Below are 23,621 nucleotides of genomic sequence, written 5' to 3' on the forward strand. Positions count from 1 at the left end.
TGTTCACATCTTCTCCTATTCCTGCATTTTCCTGCAGAAGCGATCCCAAGTACTTGAGTTTCTTCGTCATTACCATCTCTTTATTCAGTTGTATTATGGTATTCTCAATTACATTTTTTCTGAAAGAACAATGTAAATATTCTGTCTTAGTTCTATTAATTCTAAATCCTTTGTCATCCGCAAAATAACATGTTCCATATTGTAAAAAAAAAAAAAAAAAAAAAAAAAAAACTTAAATTTGAGAAACCGTTTTTTATCTCTGAACCGAGACAATATTTTCTTAGAAATGAGATTTAGCAATTCTCATTCATTAAAAAAGCAACAGTGTAATCGTTCCGTTTTATACAACCTCTTTTACTTTGCTTCATTTCTCATTAATGAGAATTTCAAACTCTTATTTCTAAGAAAAGGTCTTCCCGGTCCACAGATAAGAAACAGTTTCTCAGATTTAAGAAAGTATTTTATAACAGTGCAAGATGCTAACTCTTGGATATCCTTTGTAAGTTCCTCCATCGCAACTGTCAAAAAGTATGGACTAAGACTAGATCCCTTAGGAAGTCCCACTTTAATTGCGGACTCTTGTGTTATTTCGCACGCGCTCTTCACTCCTGTCCTACATACATTATACATAGTATATCTTGAATTACCCAGATTTATATGTTCGGAATACATTTCTTCTTCAGTGCCCATGGAATAAGATCCCGTGGCACTCTAATATGCGATTTTTCTAGATATGCGATGAAAACCATATGAAAGTCCGTCTGGTATCCTCTGTACTTGTCCATTTACATCCTAAGTGCAAATGTTGCATCCATTGTCGATCGTCCTGACGTGAAACCAAATTGGGCTTCTCTAATTTCGGTCTCTTCTCTCAACATTGTCACTCTATCACTCTTTCCCAGAGCTAAATTGCATCACTTGTAAGTTTTATTCCTCTATAATTGCTACATTCTTGCACTTTCCTTTGTTTCTAAAAGGCAGTATAATGTAGCTGCTTCTCTGTTTTATGCACTTTATTATTATTATTATTATTATTATTATTATTATTATTATTATTATTATTATTATTATTATTATTATTATTATTATTATTATTATTATTTTCTGTTTTTTAGCGCTTTTGTTCAAGTACGTTAATAGTCTTTTAAAAAGTTTTTTTTAAATTGAAAACCAGAACTTTCATACTGAAGCGGCTGAAAGGAAGGTGTGTAAGTCCTAGGGGTGAGTGTGTTTTTATTTGAATAAGTTTGTATGTCTAGTGATCACGTAATAAGGTATAACATGACAACAAGAATTTAGTATAAAAAGAAAGTAATGTAAATATCACTAAATTTCCCTGGGAAAAGTACACTTCCTCAGTGGGAGAGCATAGATCAGCGAAACTATTAATTATATTGGATGGAATTTTAATAGTAGTGAGAAGGACACACAAATTCTATAAATGATTAAGATTAGCATTAGAAAAGCGTTTCTTATAACGTTTTCGGCCGAGGCAGAGCAGCTCTTACGAAATAACTAAATGTTAAAATATGTTATATATAGGTACTGCTCACAATCAGGTTCTCTCGTCCAAGTATCTAGTGTGATTTGCAGTGCCGCTAAGATTACAGAACAAATGAAGAGTGACCAGCTCTGTCCCTCTGCGGTTGAAAACGGTTCGTGGAAAAAGGGAATTTAAGGAACGCGAATTCTGGGATAGATTGAGAATCGGAATTATGGATTCCACGTATACAAGATCTTAGTAGTAGCCCCGAGCAACATGGTCACTAACGCTTTCGTCTTTAGTGCGAGCGATCCCGGGTTCGATTCTCGGTGGGGACACTCGTTCGAAAAATGTTTAAAAGCTTTTCCAGAGCAGTCATCCTGAGTGAAGTTTTCCTGGGTTTTTCTCATTCACATCAGCAAATTTCGGGATGGTACTTAACATACAAGTCCCAGGCCGCTTCTTTCCCTCCCCAATCCATTTTTCCTTTCCTTTCCTTGGTTAGTGTAATCGCCGAGGGACGTCATTCATCATATGTGATGGGCTATATGGCCATAGATACCGAAATCCCAGAAATCTAAACCCTAATATTGTTTGTAATCTAATCAAAGGAAAATGGTAAAACTGTTCGAATTGAATTTTTGAAAATAGATACTACGTACCTCAAACTACATTTTTAGCCTGTTGTTTAAATGCGTATGCTAAGGGAAGAGAGGAAATTCAAAATTTATACCAAAAATAGTTTAATAATAATAAAAAACATTCTACTTTTAAGAGGGAAAAGGGTCATTTTTTTTATTTCTTGGCCACATTTAAATTTATCATCAAGAGCAAAAATAATGAACCATTTGAAATGAATTTTTGAACATACATAGTAAAAAATGGCTGTGTTACCCGAGTTGTGTCAAATTTTGATAACATGTCTGGCTCTACTTCAACTCTATCCGGTTTTGGTCTAAATTGTCAAAATGGTGGTGGTTAAATCAGCTACCTGACATGATCTTCATAGGTTGAAATACACTCAGAACAAGTGTAGAAATATCGAAAAACTCATGTAAACTTCTGCTCATGTAAACTTTGTCAGAAATTTCATGCACTCCTCACAAAACTATTTTCATGGAAGATTACAGAAAGTGTAACATTGTCTGTTATTTGGTATAAATGTCAAAAATACCGTGTAAGGCTTTCCTCATAGCTAAAAAAACTAACACAAATTGTCAATGTTAGTTAGATGTTCATTGTACCTGTACAGGCAGTGTACATGCTAAAAATTAAAAATACGTGTATCTATCTAACACATAGAATTTTGAGAAGGGTTTGATATCGTTGCTAAATGCTAAGTGGTTTTTCATAACAAATGAAAGATATGCTTATCGCTGTAGGATAATACAGTTATCAGTAGTTTGCATTCAACATTCAACATGCAAGCTGATATGATACTGACAATACAGAGCATCTTTATTGAAATAGAATGCATATGATGTTGCTCCTATTTCTACGTTCCTTCGTTCATTCACCTACATATTTAACACTGGTGTTATTTTCAATTTGTGTCAAACCAGTTACACTGGGCCTCTGCTACCAGCAACACCGAACCCTTGGTGTTAAAATAACACGTTAAAGTGGTATTCTTGCTGGAATCACTGGCTTATGTTAAAATTGAGTCGTGTTGATACAATCATTTTTTTTCTTGTGTAGTTAGCACTGTTCTAGAGATGACTATTTAAAAAAAAAAAAATCATATTACTCTCTCTAAAACCCTTTCCTAAGGGTGAAAGGGTTGTTTAAACATACTTTTTTAAATATTTTAGATAAACCTATACTTTCCATACGCAGAAATGACATCTCAGGTAGCCAATTAATGTCCCTTCGATAAAAAAGTATTTCTGATTTCTTATAATGAAAAGAAATCAGATCCTTGACAAATACAAACAGCAAGATAAGAATAAGAAAAATACGACTTTCGTTTCCTCGAAAGTGTCCAAATTTCTAACTGAAAAATCTTATAGGTGATTAGCAGATCATATATTTTTTCATTACCTTTTTATTCACAGCACAATATGAAATAACTGAATTTATATCACAAACTTTTCAATAATAATAATTTCCAAGTGGAAAAGCTTAAATATTTTCATTTTTAGGTGTGCTTATTATTGAATCCAAATACAGACGCAACTCCATTTTACGTTGAAACATGAATAACTTTACCAACATGGAGAAGTGAAATTTGGGAGAAAGTGGTTCAGAGCTTGTTACAATTCTGACATTTGCCAACTAGAACTAATAAAAACTTGCAAAAATCAGTATTAAGATTCCAACCCGAGAATTCCAAATTGCGAAGTGCCGACATTGATAGTCAACCTATGTACTTATTTTAAAAAACTAACCTTTCTAAGACAATTATTCATTTATAAGTTATGTGTAAAAATAATAAATTTTTAAAAAAAAATTATCGATTTTAGGTATAATATCACCATTTTGGAAAATGTAGTAATGTCCTCAAAACTCTAAGGGTATTAATTTTTTTCTTTGAATGATTTACTTGTGGTTGAAATCACTCGTTTTATTAAGCTGCATTTATCTTCGTCCACGGACACTGAAATTTGAGATTTATTACACTATAAAACTACTACATTTCGTATGTGGTTATACATTTTAATTTTATTCTTTAATAAGATATCTCAATCAATAACGAAATATGTTTATTTTATTTTGATAGTGAAATGTCAGATCTCTTGCGAGGGTTTCACTTCACTCTTTATCAGGACATAATTAGTAATTATCTTTTTCTTGATAAGATTGTTCTAATTGTCTTTCTCATCAAAATACCAAATACCCTTACTAATTAGACTTATACTACGACCGCCATCTTGGAAAAATGGCGGAAGAGAAAACACCTTCCTTTGATTTTTGGGTAATTTCTCATATAAACAAGAAATTTTAAAAAGATACTAAACTGGACCAGTTTTGAAAGGGGAGAAAATTTTCTATAAAACTGTGCCTGATTTCCAAGTTCCAACCTGTTTTATATCCACATTCATTTTCACTCTTCTGTGAAACAGACAAAGAGAATTTCGAGCTTTGGAAATTAATTTGCACGGTTATTATTTGTATTTTGAGAACTCCGGTCTAAAATAGAAACTCGAGATGCAAATACCTTCTGTATTGGGACCCATTAGTGGAAAATGAACTACATTCACCATATTACAAATTTAAAACCGAAATCTAAAAATCCAAAACTATCAAATGACAAATAATAGAATTGAAATGCATGTATTTATGAATTTTATTAGTTGGTGCAACTGACTATAAAGATTACAGATAAAATTTCTCACAAGGTTAAAGGAGATTACAGAATTTAAATATACATGTTGGTTACTGGAATTCACATCTTCAAGTATGGAATTCACATCTCAATCCTTATATAATTACAATAATTTGCTAAGCCTTTCTCGACGTATCATCAATCTCTTCATTAATCTAATTTTTTGAAATAAACAATTTCGTAAATTTATCATTATTATTAATATATTATCAATTTATATACCATTAAATTCTCGTAGAAAGCATTACTTATTATAGACAAAGCCAGCAGAATTAATATGACATAAAGGTAAAAGGCGAATGTCCATCATGAGATGACGCTCCACAAGCTTTTCCCACTGAAATAGCAAAGTGGGATTTTACATTTTAAATTTGAGTATTAAAATAACATTACTTACCTTCGAGTTACGTTTGAATTCCGAATCATAGGTTACTGTAGCAGAAATAAAGGGTGAAAATATGGAAACAAGTAAATTTCCCCTCCATGGTGAAAATTTAGGAGGAAAGGTAAAACTTATATATTTTCACAATACTTAAGACAGCGTTTAAAAATCTAGTGCTTCCTGTAGATATGTAAACTTTAAATTTGACACAAATATAGGCTTTGTGGTGCAAGTAACGGAAGGAGTCTGAAAACTTGACACTTCTCCACGGTTCGCTAGGATGTCCATACGAGGTGTTCGAATTTCATGCAAGACTCGTCAGACGAAATCTTTAAGAAAGATACAAAAGGAAGAACGCAAAATTTTGCCTGCAATAACATGTGGAATCATTAGCTACTTTAGTTATAATGGCTAAAGACAAGCATATATATCCCAATTTTTTTTTGCACGTTCTTTAATAGTCAGTCACTTGTTGAGAAACGAAATAAGAAAATATGGATGCTCCTAATTTAGATACACAATTTATTTATTTTATGTACTTAAATATGAAACAAGTACATATATGCTAGCTGTAAAGTGTCAGGTGGATGATTTTGGTTCTTGCAGAAAAGGGGGTGGGTTAACAACACAATATAATACGTAGGTGGTCTTCCAATTATATAAAGAAGATCTATCCAATTGGAACTTTGTTGTTATAAAGTAGCCAGAAGCTAGAAATTCTTAATTTTACTTCTCCCCTTGTGGTTTCTCGCAATCTATCTGACTTCCCAATGGTGGTTGGTCGAAGAGGAAAGAAGGGGAAGAAAGGGCAATGTAAAGTTTATTAACGGGAACTTGCGTCAATGCTGACAAGTCTAAGTGAGAAGAACATGACAGTAAGCAATAGTAACAAACATGCAGTCATGGAAGGAAGAAGAAAAAAATATTTTTTTTTTTTAATATATAAAATGTCAGTTTAGGAATTGTTTTAGAAGGGGAAAGAAAGAAGAATAATCGTAAATGTTTTCTAGTTACAGTAAAAGAGGTAACCAGAAGCTAAGAGAAAGGGGAAAGGAGCAATGAAAGTTCTAGAGGTAGGCAAGGAAAAAGAAAAAAAAAAGATACATCCTCGAGAAGGTCTCCAAAATGTGTATCACATAAATCATGTTACTTGCACACCTTCTATGTATCGTTGACGGCCCTTACGTGATTCGTAGAAGAAGGTGAGTGAGCATTGCATGCATGCACACACATATACACTCCGTCCAACCCCGCCCACATACACAAAAGACAGTTTATCTACCGTATCCTTCAACGTAAAACAATGCACATGTTTGATTGATGGATTCAAGACAACGTCAAAAAAACTTTAGTATTTTCAGCTACTTCTTTTTTCTGTCTGAGCAAGCCAAGACTGTAGCACATGAAGAAATCATCTTCAAAACGAGGTACATCACACACACACACACTCTCACAAGCACTTCATATATATATATATATATATATATATATAAACATGGAGAGAGAGGAGCAAACAACTGCTGTCACATTATTAAGTACAATTGCAACAATGAAATACAGATTGCAATAATTCATTTTATGATCATTAGCGTGAATTGTAGTTAGTGCTTTTCATGTTCTGTATTTACTAAATACTACTCACGCACTTAATTCGTGATGAGTTTTGAACATTTCCTTCCCGTCACTATGTTCTCATTTTAACAAGAAAACAAGCTGGTTTTCCTCTTACAAATATTGTCTCATTCTCTCCTTTTCTCTTTCCTCGTTTCTCTTTTTTTCTTATTTTATTCATTGTCAGTTTAGTTTTAAATACGATATATATCTGATCTGAAACGCAATATTAATACCTCATTATTCTTTTCTTCTATTCACACATTTAGTTTGTATTGTTTTGAGCGAACATATGAGTGGAGTATTAAATTTATGTGACTAAGTACCGATTTTTTAAAATTAAGTTTTCATTCTGTCTTACATCTACTGTATCCCTTAGCATTGTACGGTGCCCACCTTAATTTTAATGTCGTTTAATTATGAAGTTCTTTGCTATTGTCTTTGATACTGGCAGTATCAAGACAAGAATTTTTTTTAAAATTTCAGATTGATTGGGGAATAGTACTTTTTAGAGACGTGTTCATGGGTTCTGATACTGAAAGACTGCGGAGACCCGAGTTTCTCCAAAGTTTGTTTGGGTCTCCCGGGATCTGGATATCTTTGGTTGAATTTTTGTTTGGATACCTAACGACAAAACATACATATCTTACCCTCTCCCCTCTCTAAAATTATACAGAAATCGACACCGCTGTTTGGAATGCTACATGCCTATGTCTTCTGCTTGAAAAGTTCTAAAATGAAAATGAAATGAAATATTTCTGTTTAACGTGGCACGATTATACCTTTTAGGCTAACGGAAACGACAATTAAGGCTAGTGAATGATGAAATGAAAAAATTAAAACAGGAGTACTGCTAGAAAACCCACGGACACAATGTTATCCACCACAAACTTACTTGGACGGGATCGAACCAGGGACCCCATACACCAGAGGTTAGCACTCAATCCTTCGTCAAAACTATGTCGTGAAGCATGTCTTCCAATACAAGAATCTGGTCAGGTTATATAACTTAACATAATTGGGTCGTAAACAAGTGTTGGGTTCTCTGACCTGACCAGTGTGTAATGTGATGTGTTGTTTGGGAAGTGAATATATTTTCATTAAATATTATTTATACAACTTTTCTTGATACAATACAGAAAATACAAAATAACATAAAAGTTTAAATTTTCATAGTCTCTGAATTATAGGCTATTGATGATATACACATACATGACTTCCATGATTTCCAGAAATCCTGTAATATACGTCGTAGGTAAGTGCTTTAATTCTGTTTGTGTGCAGAATGAAAGCACATATACATGTTGAATGTTGTATCACTTAAGTGCGTGGGATTCCTCGGAGTTCTCCCGTTTCCTCCCACTTTCTTCATCCCACCATTTCATTCATTACTCTTCATCACCGTCTCCTTTAGCCTAACCGGCATAACCGTGGGACGTAAAACTCAAAGATTTCATTTCATTTCAATTCAATTTTATTCTTTGATTACTAGTTTGAAAATTTATATTTACTAAGAACCCTAGCTTAATTATAACACTTACCAATATATTGACATTGTTTTCGTGATTTCATTTCATAGTGGGCGTATTACTGATTTAATTAAACATTGAACACTCGTTAGAACAGAATCCAAGAAATATAACAATTATTTTATAAAAAAACATTTATTAAAATATTGTATATTACAAAGAGTGTATTGGGAATTATAAATATGCTTTTCTGTAATTATAAAAGTATTTTATAGTGCGGCCTCATTAATCCAAAGGAAAACTTTTAAAAAAATGTTTGAAAATTATTTGATTAAATATTAACAAAGGAGCTCCTAATGTGAACTTCAGACAAATTTCAGTTGTATTTGTAGTGCAATACCTCTTGTAAAAGTCAACTCAGAATATACCCACTACACTCTTATGCAGATGCTGCAAATCATATGTAAGGCGACAAGAAAACTCACCTGTTTTTCTTTATGTACAGTTTTATGTCATAAGTATAAATATCACCACAAAAACAGAACCTGATTTCCTTCACGTGTTAATTGTTTTGTTAATGACGCTGATCTAGCGTGTAAAATTCATAATTGTTAGTGATTATTTTAGTGTACATTGTGTAAGAGGATTCTACATAAAGGTTTACTGTTTTCATAAATGTAATTATATGAGAATATCTCGTAGTATATCTTATCTCATTACTTATTCGCAGTCATAAAGTTAAAACGAACTACGTAGAAGAAAACAGAAGTTTTTTTTAATTTTCCTCTCTTCTTATATTTTTTTTACTTACCATAAAAATTAATTTAAAATCATTACACCCGCCAGCATGTAAGTACTTGTATGTAATATTATGAAGGTGCATGTTTTATTCCTAAATCTTAGTTGCCGTAAGCGTAATTTCAGGTTCTCAACATTGTACCAACACATCATTAACAATTTCATGCAGAATGATACTTGTATCTCTTCTTCTTTTTTCTTCTTTTCAAATAAAAGGAGATTTTTTTTCTCATGCTAAAGTATGTACGTAGTATACAAGATATGATGCAATGAGATGCCTATAGTTTTTGTACTTATGACATAATAGAGCACCTGGCACTACTTTTGTGTACTTGTGAAAGAAGGTGAAGGAAAGTGGGATACCATATTAAGTGGTAAGTTATCTTCCCTGTTTAAACACGTTGTAATTGCTTTCCTACTTTAAATCAATTCGAACTTAGATAATTTATTCCTAAAATATTCATAGTACAATATATAATTTTCAATATTGTGCTAACTCCTCCGAAAATCTGATAAGATGGAATAGAGGTCCTGCCAAGAAGAAAGAGAGATTAATTATTTAATTATAATAACCATAGCAAACCCTCAAATTTCATAACAACTCTCTTTCCCCCCAAAAAATATATGGAAATATGTCTTTTTTTTCTTTAAGTAAAACAATATTAGAAGTATTTAACAATGTTGAATAATCCGCCATTTTCGCTTGCCAGCCCTTTCGTTTTATGTCTTCTTTAGAATGAAATGAATGGTTTTATTTTACTAATTGTTTTCCAAATAAATTTTAAAATGTCTCTAACTTCATGAAAATTAAATTTCGTTAAAAAAACATCAATAATCTTGATTAATGTGTTCTGGACTCAATCTCTTTATCCAGAAATCCAGATAGATAATTTAGCAATCATCAAAAAAAACATTATGTTGTAATTTTCATTTAAAAAAAAATCTTTAAAATTGTTTCTACAGTATTTAATAAAAAGAAATACGTCGAATGTATATTGGAAATAATATTATCTACTTTTACTGCAAACAATATTTTTGAAAAAAAAAAAAAATCAGTACAGCAGTACTGTGGGAAATTTCAATGAAGTGTAAATTTTTAACATTGGTTTAAATAGAATATTCAAAGGAATTATACTTTTACGAACGAATACATACAATTAGCATTTCAATAAGTTTTCTTTTTCAAAAGTTATCTTTTGCTCCCTGATATTGATCTAAATATTTGTCGATCATCGTAACTAGAGTAAGATTAACTGGAGTTATGCTGAAATCAAAATTAAACTTAAGTAACATTACATTTATATATTACGCAAATTCATTTTGAAGAGAAAAAGCTAAAAAAAGACATTTAAATAGACTTGAAGAAGAAATCTGTAAGAATCACGTAAGTACAGTTTCTAGTTTAGTGCAAAAGAACATAGAAAAAAGTAATTTATCATCCAAATCAAAGAGGTAAAAAGCAAAGATAGCTTAGGTAATCAGCATCAGTAAGATGCCTTAATATGTAATTTCATCCAACGAGAAAACACATTTGTGTGTCGATGTGTTTAAGAAGAAGTATCTTCTTCTTCTTCTTCTTCTTCTTCTTCTTCTTCTTCTTCTTCTTCTTCTTCTTATAATAATAATAATAATAATAATAATAATAATAATAATAATAATAATAATAATAATAATAATATTATTATTATTATTATTATTATTATTATTATTATTATTATTATTATTAGTAGTAGTAGTAGTAGTAGTAGTAGTAGTAGTAGTAGTAGTAGTAAAAGGATAGAAAAGAAAGCAGATTCTGTTCTCTCAGAATTAGGATTAGGATTAAATTTTTGTACTTTTGGCATTTATGACTATGCTAACCCATTACGTATGAGTCTCTCGGCGATCACACTATCCGAGGAAAGGGAAGGAAGAAAGTGACCTAGGACTTGTATGTTAGGTACCATCCAAGCATTTGTCTCCTGTAAATGAGGAAAACCCTGGAAAACATCACTCAGAATGGCTGGCCTGAAAGAATCTCTTCACTTTTTCGACCGTGTGTCCCCACCGGAAATCGAACTCGGAACCGCTCGCACTGTCTCAGAATTCGAAAAGGAAGTAGATTAAAGGATGTGGTAGAAATACAGGCAAGTTTATCAGTTATGGAGATTCTTCTTTTTTTAAAAAAAAATATTTGTTACAACTCTTATTTCTAGCACTTATTAATTCAACAATTCATTATTTGAAAAAAAAATCAACACAAAAATAACTGATAATACTAAATTATTGTTATGGAAGAAATGTCTTTAATGAAGAATCCTGAGAAGCTTTTTTCCAGAAGATTCGCCGTATTTTCAGTAACTAAATTTTACTTTTAACAAGCTTAACTATAACTGTTGTTCTCCAAAGCCTTCGGCTCGTCTGCAAATTGCTTGCACTCCAGCTCCATCTTTTGGCGTCAGGTACAGGACATCATAACTAGCAACAACTATTAACCTGATTGTGAACTATTGTGAATTAGTGTGACTGACAGACCGTCCTTTTGCATTTATAATGAGCATTGGAAATATATAGAGTAAATATTTAGCCTTGATGTTTAAGCAAGCCGTAATCTTAAATGTATCGAAGTTTGCATATTAGCATTACTCTCAGACTGAGGTGTTTTCATATTATAAATAGAATTAGGATTAAGAAGTAGATTTCTGGGTTTTTGGCATATATGAGAGATCACATCCCTCGATGATCACATTACTCGGGGAATTGAGGAAGAAGAAAAAAATGAATTGCCTGCTGTGAATGAAAAAACCTCACTTACAATGGCTGGCCTGAAAAAAAAAGTTACACCTTTCCGATCGAATGGTCCCATCGGGAATCGAACCCGAGACCGCTCGCACTAAAGGTGAGAGCGTTAACAATTACACTAGACGGGGACATAATATTATAAATAGAATACAATAATATTTTACAAACAACATTTAATCATGATCATTGTTTACCTTATCAACATCTCTTCCAAAAACTAATGATAAACGATTAACTTATATACAACGGAACAACTGGACGACCATAATTTTCAAGTTTATGACAAGAGGAATTTTGGAAACAAAGCATACGCGCCTTGTTCGTACAAAGCATACGCAAGAGAGCTCATGTGGTTCGGATTCCACGTTAATCAGTAGGTCCACGTCTCATATAGCCTCACTGCTGGGAGGGACGCTAAACTAAAATCAACTCAACTCGATATTACGGACATGTATAACTGTCTGTTTATATTATCTATCTATCTATTTATATATATATATATATATATATATATATATATATATATAGTGACGGATCTACATCTGAAAATATAAAACCTCATTATCATTAAATTTATGAAAGATAGAAAGAATTTGAAAATCATTCTACGTAAGTCAATCTAATATTTACACGGTAATTCCTATACATAATATGAAAAATAGCAATTTTGGTGTACGTTGAACTTTTAATAAATGTAATACGAGTAATAAAGAGATTGTGAGTGCATATGAATTACTGTACCTGTTGTATGGTGAAGCCAAAATATAGCCAAACCTTTATGAGAAATATACATACCTCACTCCATATATGAATATGCAGCATATTATTTAATAAGTATCGAAGTTTTAAATGTCATTTCTATGCACTTTATGTTTTCTGTGTAAGGGAATTTTCATAATGTATGAATTTAGTAAGTATTACAGTGCTTCTTCAAGCATAAACAACTACAACATTTGATATGGTCTGATACGATATTCATCATTATTGTTGGTTATTCAGGTCACAATAATCTTAGAATTTGATTTATTTTTTCTATCAACTTTTTCATTCTTCATAATTCTATAACGTCTATTAATACGAAAGATAAATGACATTCATTGTAACTTTGGAAAATAACACACATATATACGTAATATATATATATATATATATATATATATATATATATATATATATATATATATATATATATATATATATATACTGCTTTGGTCAGTTGGAGTTTTATTAACAATAAATGACATGTTGACTTGCAACAATCATTAATATTAGCTCATATCATCCGAAAATAAATGTCCTTCCTCGTAAACTAAAACATGATGTTTTGTTTAATTCATAATGATAAGTCTTATTTTGCAACTTTTTTTCTTTAAATGGTTTGTTTTGATATCTAATTAGATTTATTTGTCTATGGATTATATAGATAAATGTTGCCATTTTTAAGTATTTTAACTTTGTATACAATTATCTTTTTTATTCACTCATATAAAACCTCAACAACATCGTTTTATTACACTAAAAATAACACTGAAGGTGATTTTTGGTTTTATCCTTTTGAAAACTGCCGATAGAGCAGAAGAGTTATTACTAGATAGCTATATAAGGGCGCTTTCATTTTGCAATTACAGCATTTAGCTGTGAAATTGTTTTTTTTTTTTTTAACTTACGAAAGCCGGTAAAAATTGATGGGGACTTTCCTCTTCTTTGTTTCAATTTATTATTTACAAATCTCATAAAGATGTAGATATTTCCATTTGGTTCGTCAGACAGCTGTAGCCTATCAGTAGGAGAGTTTATAAACATCCATCCATCCAGGGCAGATTTTTTTTCTACAAAAGAATCGTGCAAGCATAATGTGCCCTGAAATGGCTCGTAAAATGTAATGAAGATCCGGCGATTCTCTTTAACAATCCGCAATTGCCATGCGTATATACCACGCGAAATTGGATTATGAGGAAGAATACATACATACATACTATATGTGTGAAGTCTTATGTACATTGGTATGTGTGAGCTTTTCAGTTAGAAGAGAATTTATTGTCTTCAGCCAGACCCGTGTCGAATCAGAATCGTGTGTTGTTGCACCTGCAATATTATGATGCCTTGTTTCATACTTTTATAGTACCAAAAACACAACAAAAGGTTTGAATAAAATGAGTTTCTTTTAACGGCGGAAAGACATAAAAGTACGTATATCGTATGTAATGTACAGGAGTATAGATATATATGTATGGTATATATATAGGTGCTTTGTAAATCTTTTGATCCCACTACTACCGTCATCAGTGGAAAGAAGCTATTTTACAGGCGTCAGAAAGGAACATCATGTTAAATTTCATTGATTTTAACTTGTAATTATGTAAAATACATAGAAGAAAATTGATTCTATATGAGATGTATGGATTGAATACTGGAAGAGTTAAATGCTTTGGAGCGGCTTTTTTTCCATGTCAAAAGCCAAAGAGTTGATTTTTAATTGGCTACTTTTCTCAAGAGTACTAGACAAGTAAGGAGAAAAAAGGGAGAAAGAGAGAGAGAGGACGAATACAATTTTCTCAACTTGGCATAATGAATTGCCTTATGCGCCTTAGAGGTTAAAATTGAATGAACTAATTTATAAGCTTGAAGAAATTTTATGGTACTTTAAGCAAAATTTAAGGTGAAATCTTATGACATTTGACAAATTTCTATTAGATTGGATATCACTAGATTTATTTTGATGGAAATTCAAAAAGCTTCAGCGATTTTGATGTAATTTTATTGTAACTAATCTATTTTTCACTTTCGAGCCACGAAAGGAGAGAACAAAGTATCATGGTCGTGAAAAAATCGAATTCTTGATTTCAACGGATATTACACGTTTCATATCCCATATATACCGAAAAGGTTATTTTTCGACATCTGTTCGTCTGTTCGTCTATTTGTCCTGATGTACATTTGCCTAGAGGCCATACCGTTCAACATATAGAAATCAAATTTTAAACATAAGGTTTTTATGTGATTCTCTAGATTTTTTTCGAATTTTCTTTCTACCCATGAAACTAAGGGTAGTTTATTGAAGGATATAAATCAAAATTTGCGATTTTCTCAAAAACGGCTCTAACGATTATGTTCATATTTCATAAATCAAATTTTCAATAACAACCCCGTCATGTTGTATAAGCCATATCTCTGAGAAAAATGAAGAAGTGGTAGTTTGTTCTTGGCAGTGAGCTTTATTTCAGATGATTTTTCTCGAATTGGACTTTGGCAATTTTGTTCATCTTTCGTAAACAAATACTTCATTAATGACTTGTCGTTGTCGATATGGCATAACTTATTTGTCCTGAGAAAATGTACGATTAGTAGTTTATTTTGGGGGTATTTTTCATCTTGAGGATACTCTCAAAAACGACTCAGGTGATTTTTTCTATATTTTATAAATAAATATATCATTAATATCCTAACAATATTACATACCTGATTTGCTCTGAAAAAATTCTACGAGTAGTAGTTTATTCTTGAAGGTGAGTTTTTATTGGCAATTTTCTAAGAGACAACTCACACGATTTTGTTCATATTTTATTAATAACTGCTTAATGTTGCCTAAATTACTCCTTATGAATAAATTTGCAAGGAGCAGTTTTAGTCTTGGGGATGAGTTTCTTTTCAGGCTACTTTGTTGTAAATGACTCAGGAAATTTTGTTTATATTTCCTAAATAAATATTCCTATAATGTTGCACAAATAACTTCCATGAGAATATTTACAAAGGGTAGTTTACTCTTGGAGTGAGATTTTCTGACAGTTTTGTGTAATACAACTTTTGCGATTTTATTTTATATACAAATATTTCATTAATAACCCTAACATATTGTTGGGGGCGCGGTGGCTCAGTGGTAGAGCGTTTGCCTCCGGTGCTTGGGATCCCTGGTTCGATCTCAGCTCGCGCCGTGTGGACTTCGTGGTGGACAAACACCGTGTTCGTGGGTTTTCTCGGGGTTCTCCCGTTTCCTGCCACATTCTTCATTCCACCATTTCATTCATTTCTCATCATCACCGTCTCCTTTAGCCTAACCGGCATAACCTTGTGACTTAAAGATTTCATTTCATTTCCTTTCCTAACATATTGTATCAGTCATTTTCTTATAGAAAAAACTGCAAGAGATAGTTTACTTTTGAGTGTGTTTTTTTTTTGGGGGGGGGTGAAATTTTCCAAAAACGCTTTATAATTTTGTTCGTACTCCATTAAAAAATGTTTCTTTACTAACTGCAGCACAACATGATTTAGTTTAAGAAATTGAAGTGAGCAAGTTTAGTGCAGTGTCCCGTTACTTTTATTACAATGCTTTTATTAGTTAAATTTTTTTTGTTTGTTTGTTAGTGTCACATTTTTTTAAAATTTCAAGGGCTTTCATACTAATTAGAGCTCTAAATTTTTGCACAGATGCATAAATCCGGTGCCAATACGATATTTTACATCTAAGTTTTGGTGTAGCGTATCATTTTACCGCAAAATTAATTACTTAGAATTATCGAGCGCCTATTGTATATATAACCCAAACCCTCAGAAGCATGTTTGGTTGCAGATCAGATAGGCGTTACATACACTCCCAATCAAAAAGTTTGAGCATTCACATTTTATAAACTTTTAGAAGCAACAACAAAAAAGTAAGTTTTTGCGTACAGTGTCAATATACTCCAACATACGGTATTTTTAGATTGCAAGATAATAAATAAAGACTAAAAAGTAAGTAAATATCCGTAATTTTTATAAAGAAAACAATGTTTTTATAAAATGCAGTAAAAAGGAGAAGCACTGACATTCAGTAAAACAATCAATAAAAAGAGAAATATGTATCTTCGAAATGCTATTAAGTAAACTAAGTTTCCAACTTCATCTTCTAGATCAGAAATTTGAGTGTGCAATTTATGACATGGCAATTGTTGGCCACACAACTTTACACAGTACACGAAAGGTCTTCATAACAATTATTAGTTGACGTAATAGCGTTTTGTAGATATATTTCTTTGGTTCACTTAATAAATTTTTCATGTTTATCATTGTCTTTATCTTATTTACTAAAAACCAAATAAAGTAGGAATGAGCATAGCGAAGATATTTTCATAAAGATATGTAACTTCTTTCAATCTGTTTAGTTTCATGAAATTACGGCTATCTGTGTGTACTGAAGATTTTTATATGGATCAATATTGTTCTCAAACCAATATAAAACAATAAAAATAATGAAATAAATAAACGATAATTTCAAGTTCATTGGTTCATTATATAACTTTGCACATATACAAATCGTAGATATGGAAAAATTGGAGCTTAAGTCAGGTGGCTTAGCGGTATAGTACTTAACAAATGGACCTTGTAAGAGGGTTGACAAACATCATGTGCCTGGGTGTTCTCGGGATTCTCCCCTTCCCTTAATCCCACAATTATCATCCATCTCATCATCATCGTCTCCCTTATCCTCACTGCATAATCATGGTACGTGAATCTAAAAGAAAAAAATAGTTTTTAATACGTATAAGAATAGTAATGTTGCCCCCACTCAAGTTTACATAGCGTATAGCTCACTGTTTCCAATAATATTTTGTTTCATATAATAGTCATTTCAGCGGCCCGATTCATGTTATAGTCATTTCAACCAAAATGTGCTATACAAGGTGTGAGTATACTCCTTATCGGAAGATGCCCCTTAAGGGGGTGGCTCCGACTAGTGTTGGAGATGCCGAGTATTTGGGGGACCTGTGAAAAAAGCATCTTTCGTGGGTGTTCTTCATTCATTTGTGATTTTTTAAAGTTCAAAATTCCTACTGAATATTTGTCTGGAGGGCCCATACAATCTATGGGTGGCTCTGCTTGTAGGTTTGGAATAGAAAAGGTGATTCCCTAAATCATACCATGCACTGACTGTCTTGGTTTCCATTTCAGACCATTTTGTTTTATTGACTTAAACTCATTCAAGATATCACTTCTCTGTTTCTCGACGATACAGATGTATCTATTTAGAAATCACTCCTCGCGCTAGAAAGTTAAGAGTGTAGTGTACTTTTTCTATGGGAAAGTGGTGCATACAGGCGCGAGAAGACTGGATCCTTCCTTCTCTTCTTCCATGATTTTTACCACAGGCTGATATGAATGTTTCTTCAGAGCTACAGGTTTCGCCTTCGAATCTTCTCGATCTCAGTTTACTGGGAAAGAAAATACAGTCAAATCCGATCACTGGTAGTTATAAATGTCCAGCTTTTTATTTAAACTGTACTTAACAGGCTTTTAATAACAATCCATTATAGCTACTTTGTCCTTTAATAACAGGAATCCAAACGTATTTCCGCATTTCCTGTGAACTTGAGAAATAAATTATTTTTACAAGTTAGAGCATCACAATTGACATTCGAGTTTCTTATGGCAAGGATCAAACTCTTAATTACATGTGGTTTAAGCTTCCAATAGTCTCTGTCCTGAAATTCCTCTTGCAGCTTGAAGACAAGCCAATATAAGTTCGCTCCATATAATCAATAATATTCTCTTTGGGTACAATTTTATTAAAAATATACAAGTATTTGGATTTGAAAGGGTCCGCGGTGGTTCAGTGGTAGAGCATTCACCTCTGGTGCGTGGGGTCCCTGTTTCGATCTCAACTCGTGCTATGTGGGCTTTGTGATGGACAAAAACCGTGTGCGTAGGTTTTCCCTCGGTTCTCCCTTTTCCTCCCACTTTATTCTTTCCACAAATTCACTGATTTCTCATCTCCTTTAGCCTAGCCGGCATAATTATGGCAAGTAAAACTGAAAATTTCATTTCACTTCATTTTGAATTTGGCAATTGGACACTATTTGTATGATAAACAGTTTCTAAGGTTCTAAATTACAAAATAAATTGTTTTCGAATTTAGCATAACCCATTGTCACGATCACAGTTGATCAACCTTTCCTTAAATATGACAACAAGAAAATATGTATAATAAAACTCGCGTTTCGATCTGAAATGAAATGAAATGAACAGATACAAGTTACAGAACAAAACTTACAGTACTCCACATAGAAAGTAATATTGAGTGTTTGTAATAATTTCTCACTCATGGTACTAAGTAAGTATCCTTAGATTTACCATCATATGTTAATTTAACAACATAAAACTTTTTAAAATTTATTAGTTCTGGTAGATTTCCCTCCAATTTCTTTTCCATTTTCACTTTCGGGCGAATAGTAGAGAATCAGATATTGTGATTGCGACAAGGAAAAAAATCGATTTCAAGATTTCAGAAAATTTATACATTTCATGATCCCTACATAGTCTCCGTTTCCCAAATAAAAGTTATTTTTTGTATGTCTAATCATTCATCCCAAAGTGTATATAACATAGAAACCATATCATTCAATGAATCTGGACCAACTTTTAAAATATTATTTTAGGTTTTGTCATGACAAAAATTGGTAATTAATATTCCTATTTAAAAAATAAAGAATGAAAATGATGGTGGCAATGTATGTTTGATAAGCAACCTTGCTATAACATATATAGAATTTGCTTTTGACAATTCGGTTGTGGAACGGTATTTAATTTTGTTATTGAAATTGCGGGTCATTCAAGAAAAGTATATGGTAACAAATAGGTTTTTACCATGAATTATTAGTGAGTTTTTATGTTTTTTTTAAAAAAATATATTCTTACTTAATTTAAAATCAATATTCCATATTGTCTGTGTTTTCGATTATTCACTCCAGTAATTATCTGAGAGAATCAGTAGTTTTGCTATAAATCTGGTATTTTCTTATAATTTAATTTCATTTAGGTCTTTGACTAGTAAATTAAAAGAGCAAGTAATTGTAAGCAATTCTTTTGTAAATATTACTTCAATAACAAGGCATTTTAATTTTTGAAAAAGAATAACTCTGGAACTGATTGTATAGTATTATATAATTAAGATTATAGATGAAACCACAATTGTATGACTGTTGTAAATTCCTTACTTTGTGAAATATCCACTTTAATTAAGAGTTGGAACTGCTCTTATATTAAGCGAAGATGAGCAAGAGTAGAGCATTTAGGGGTCTGATTCCTGGGTGGTCGCTCGGAGGCCAATATTGGATTGGAACGACAATCAACGTGCGTTCGTTTATCTCTCTCTCTCTCTCTCTCTCTCGAGATGTATTGTGGTGGGGCAGAATTGGATGGAAAGAAAAATCGAGCAGTAGTACTAACTGCAAATTCTTATAACTAAATAGTCAAGTTTGTTTAATTTTGACTCGGGAAAACAATATTTTATTAATGAGAAAATGTTAACAAGAGAATAGCCATTTGTAGGTAAGGGCAAGGGATTGTCTGACGGCCTACACGGGCTCAGAGATAATCAAAGCTATTATGTTTCGTGAAGGACAGTAAATTCTCATTAGACACATTAGTTTATTATTTGTATAAGCTTTGAATAAATGCAAAATGAATTCAGATGAAAATACCATTACAACTTTCAGTTTTGATTTTAAAATTACGCTAAAAATATGAACGTTGACAGAAAATTTTGATTTACTTACAGGAAGTACTGCAAGTATTCTTAAATTAGAGCAAAGACGCTTGTAGCACTTTTTTTCTAGATAAGCCAAAATGTTTCTGACTACATTTTCCGCTAGTCTAATGGCCAGCCTTTGATACACGGGGACGCAGTGTCGATTCCCTCTGGGAGTGCATTGAGATTTGAACGCATTATGGTGGTTCGGATTCCACCTTAAATTGTAGATCCATACCTCCTATAGCTTTGATATTGAGGGGACTCTAAACTTCAGTTTAAAAAAAAGGAAAACTTAAATTAGATCCACTCTAAAATAAGGAGGTAAATCAAATAAATGATTTTAAATATGGTCCCCGGACGTAATATATAAAAGGCACATTTCAGATAAATGTAACTAATAAAATTTTATTTATTTATTTATTTTTAATTTGGTGCTTTTTAGTTTGTTCGTTACATTTTCATTATTGTATGCTCGTGTATTTAATTTATTCACTTACTTCACTCATTTCTAATCATTCTGTGTATAAGTGATTCAAAAGAATAAAGACTCTCCTTTCATTATTATTCTAGTATACCTTGAACTGAAATGAAGTTTATAAATTTAACCTGGGGTGAATATTTCTTCTAGTTTAAAAGAAGATAAATGATACATTCACCATAATGAAGGTGAAGTAATTGATAGAATGAAAGATGTGGGAGGAAACGGGAAAATCCCGCGAAAGCCCACGGATACGAAGGTGTTCATAAGCTCACATGACCTGGAATTGAACCAGGGATCATCCAGCAATAATGAGAGCTCTGCCGTTGAGCCACTGTGTGTATGTGTTGTCTGAAGCGAATGTAATTTAGTGTTGGGTCATATAATAATAATATAATGTGTTATTGTAATTAAGCACCATACTGTAATTGCCACATGTATATTCAGATATAGAATAAGCTCTTTTTTTCCTCGCTTTCTGAAATTATCTTCAAAGGAATTATTTATCCCTGTTACTCTTAAATAATGGGACCTGGTTGAACTAGAGTATCTGTTAACTTATGAGAGGAAGGTATATACTTAGAGATATATACTTTTTTCAGTAAATTCACTATTTGTCACATGATACATTGGTCTTTCTTGAAAATCAAGAGATCTCATTAACAACATATGTAAAGGTGTCGGAAGTTACATTGAAGATCATAAAAATTGACCTCAAAAAATAGCTTGATATTTTCAATCGAGCAAATTCTCAATGATTCATTTTTGTGCAAAACGAAATTTCTGAATTTGTGAATCTGGCACAGGTGCCACTCACCTGTTCCGTTGACATCTTATTTTCACGAGTTTAACTAACAGTATCAGAACTTAAACCTCCCAGATCTTTATTTATTAAAAAAAAAGTTATATAATATCACATACGACACTCTACAAAAGGATGAACAAATTCATTTATTCGTTAGCAAATTGAAATTAAATAAACAAACTTAACTGTAAAATGAGCTGAATTTTACTATATCAAATACACTGGTAGGAACTGGCCAAATGCACAGCTCCATATGCTTCGACACTATGTTCATGTCTATTCGGTTTCATTCGGAAGAAAATATTCTTCTCACCATCGACAGCAATTAAATGTTAAGTCGAATGGCGTTGCAGCCTTGCAGAGCAAACGACATCGCCCTAGAAAATGCAAGTTTTAGAATTATTTAAGCCTTACTTAAAGAGATACAAAGAGGAAAAAACAGGGTGTTTTATGTTCTATGGAGAAATCCCCACTGACAATATATACATTTTAATTTGGGTTGCTTTTATATTTATTTCTACAGTGCATATATTTTTTTAAAACATTCAGAAAGACTTGCCGTTAACAACATACGAGTCAATCTTTAGAAAACAAATCAATCTTTAGAAAAATTAGAAAAATGTACTTTATAAACTGAATTACTTATACATTTAATTAATTTTGGTTGGTAATTTTGCTTCTAAGTAAGAAGTGTAATTTTTTTTAAATAAATAGAAAGCACACTGGCGATTAAGAATAAAATGAAATTCATTTGTGGATGAATGGTTACCATTCGCGCACTCGTCGCCGGAGAATTGGGTTAGATTTCCGGTGCTAAGCAGCAGGTAAATGTATCATGTAGATTCGATGCTGGAAAAGAGACGTTATTGGCAGAACTAACCAAAAGCATAAAGCAACTAAAAGGTCTGCAACACTGGTAGATGCAGAGAAAACATTTGATGTGTGTGATGATTGCTTAAGGCAATGACAATACTTGAGCAGACTGCCATAATGTCGACGTAACCAAATGAAATGAAGGAATGGAGAGAGAGAGACGTGGAGGGAGAAACGAATATTTCGGCAGTGTCAAAGAATTGCTGCATCTGTCTTCTGTAGCCTCTAACGCATTTTAAATTCTTTACAAGTCTATTAATCTTCCCTACGGAGTTTTAAAGAGGCCTACCTTGTTGTCCACATGTGAGTGACTGCAAAGAAAAAAAACTTTATTTTTCTTTTATGTTCATAACGCTCAAAGGTTGATTTTCTTTAGAAGGCTTAAAATGTCATTCCTTGATGATTCTGACAAGTCAAGAATTGCATAATTTGTTTGTGTCGTAGCGAAAGTACCTCTCTCAGCAGTCGGCACTAATTATTGTTTTACTTTGGCGCTTCTGTTTGAACTCACATGCATGCATGGATGTGTACGCCTGTAAGCACTTAAGCCATACATGAAAATACAATAGTGACATAAGTCTCATATGGTGTTACTAATGTAAGAACACATCAGATAATAAAATGGTCTACTGCAGAATAAGAAATGATGGACTGAACATAACGAGTCCAGAGAGACAAGACATGATGTTTAAGAAGTGTTATGATTCTTCAACCACGGTTGCCATTTATATAAAATTATCAATCATAAGAGGAAATAGTGGTTGTTCCATGAAGTGTAATGCACTTCTACGATACATGTCAATACAAAATTAGATTAAAATGAACTTCAAAAATAAAGGACAACGTAACATATATTATGAAAAGAACCTTAGAACATTTAATTTTATTAGTATTATGGTTCCCATGTATTTCTTCACAGTGACAGTAGAACTAATATTTTTATTCTATTATTATTATTATTATTATTATTATTATTATTATTATTATTATTATTATTATTATTATTATTATTTGCTTCTTTGTTGAAGTTTATCACCTCTTTTCAGCACTAAGGCTGTTGAGACGAGGATCTACAGCTTAAAGTGAAATGTACGTTTCATGTTTTCTCACCGA

This window comes from Thermobia domestica, chromosome 2 (genome assembly GCF_964235325.1).
Source record: "Thermobia domestica chromosome 2, izTheDome1.hap1.1, whole genome shotgun sequence".
In the NCBI taxonomy this organism is placed as follows: Eukaryota; Metazoa; Arthropoda; class Insecta; order Zygentoma; family Lepismatidae; genus Thermobia; species Thermobia domestica.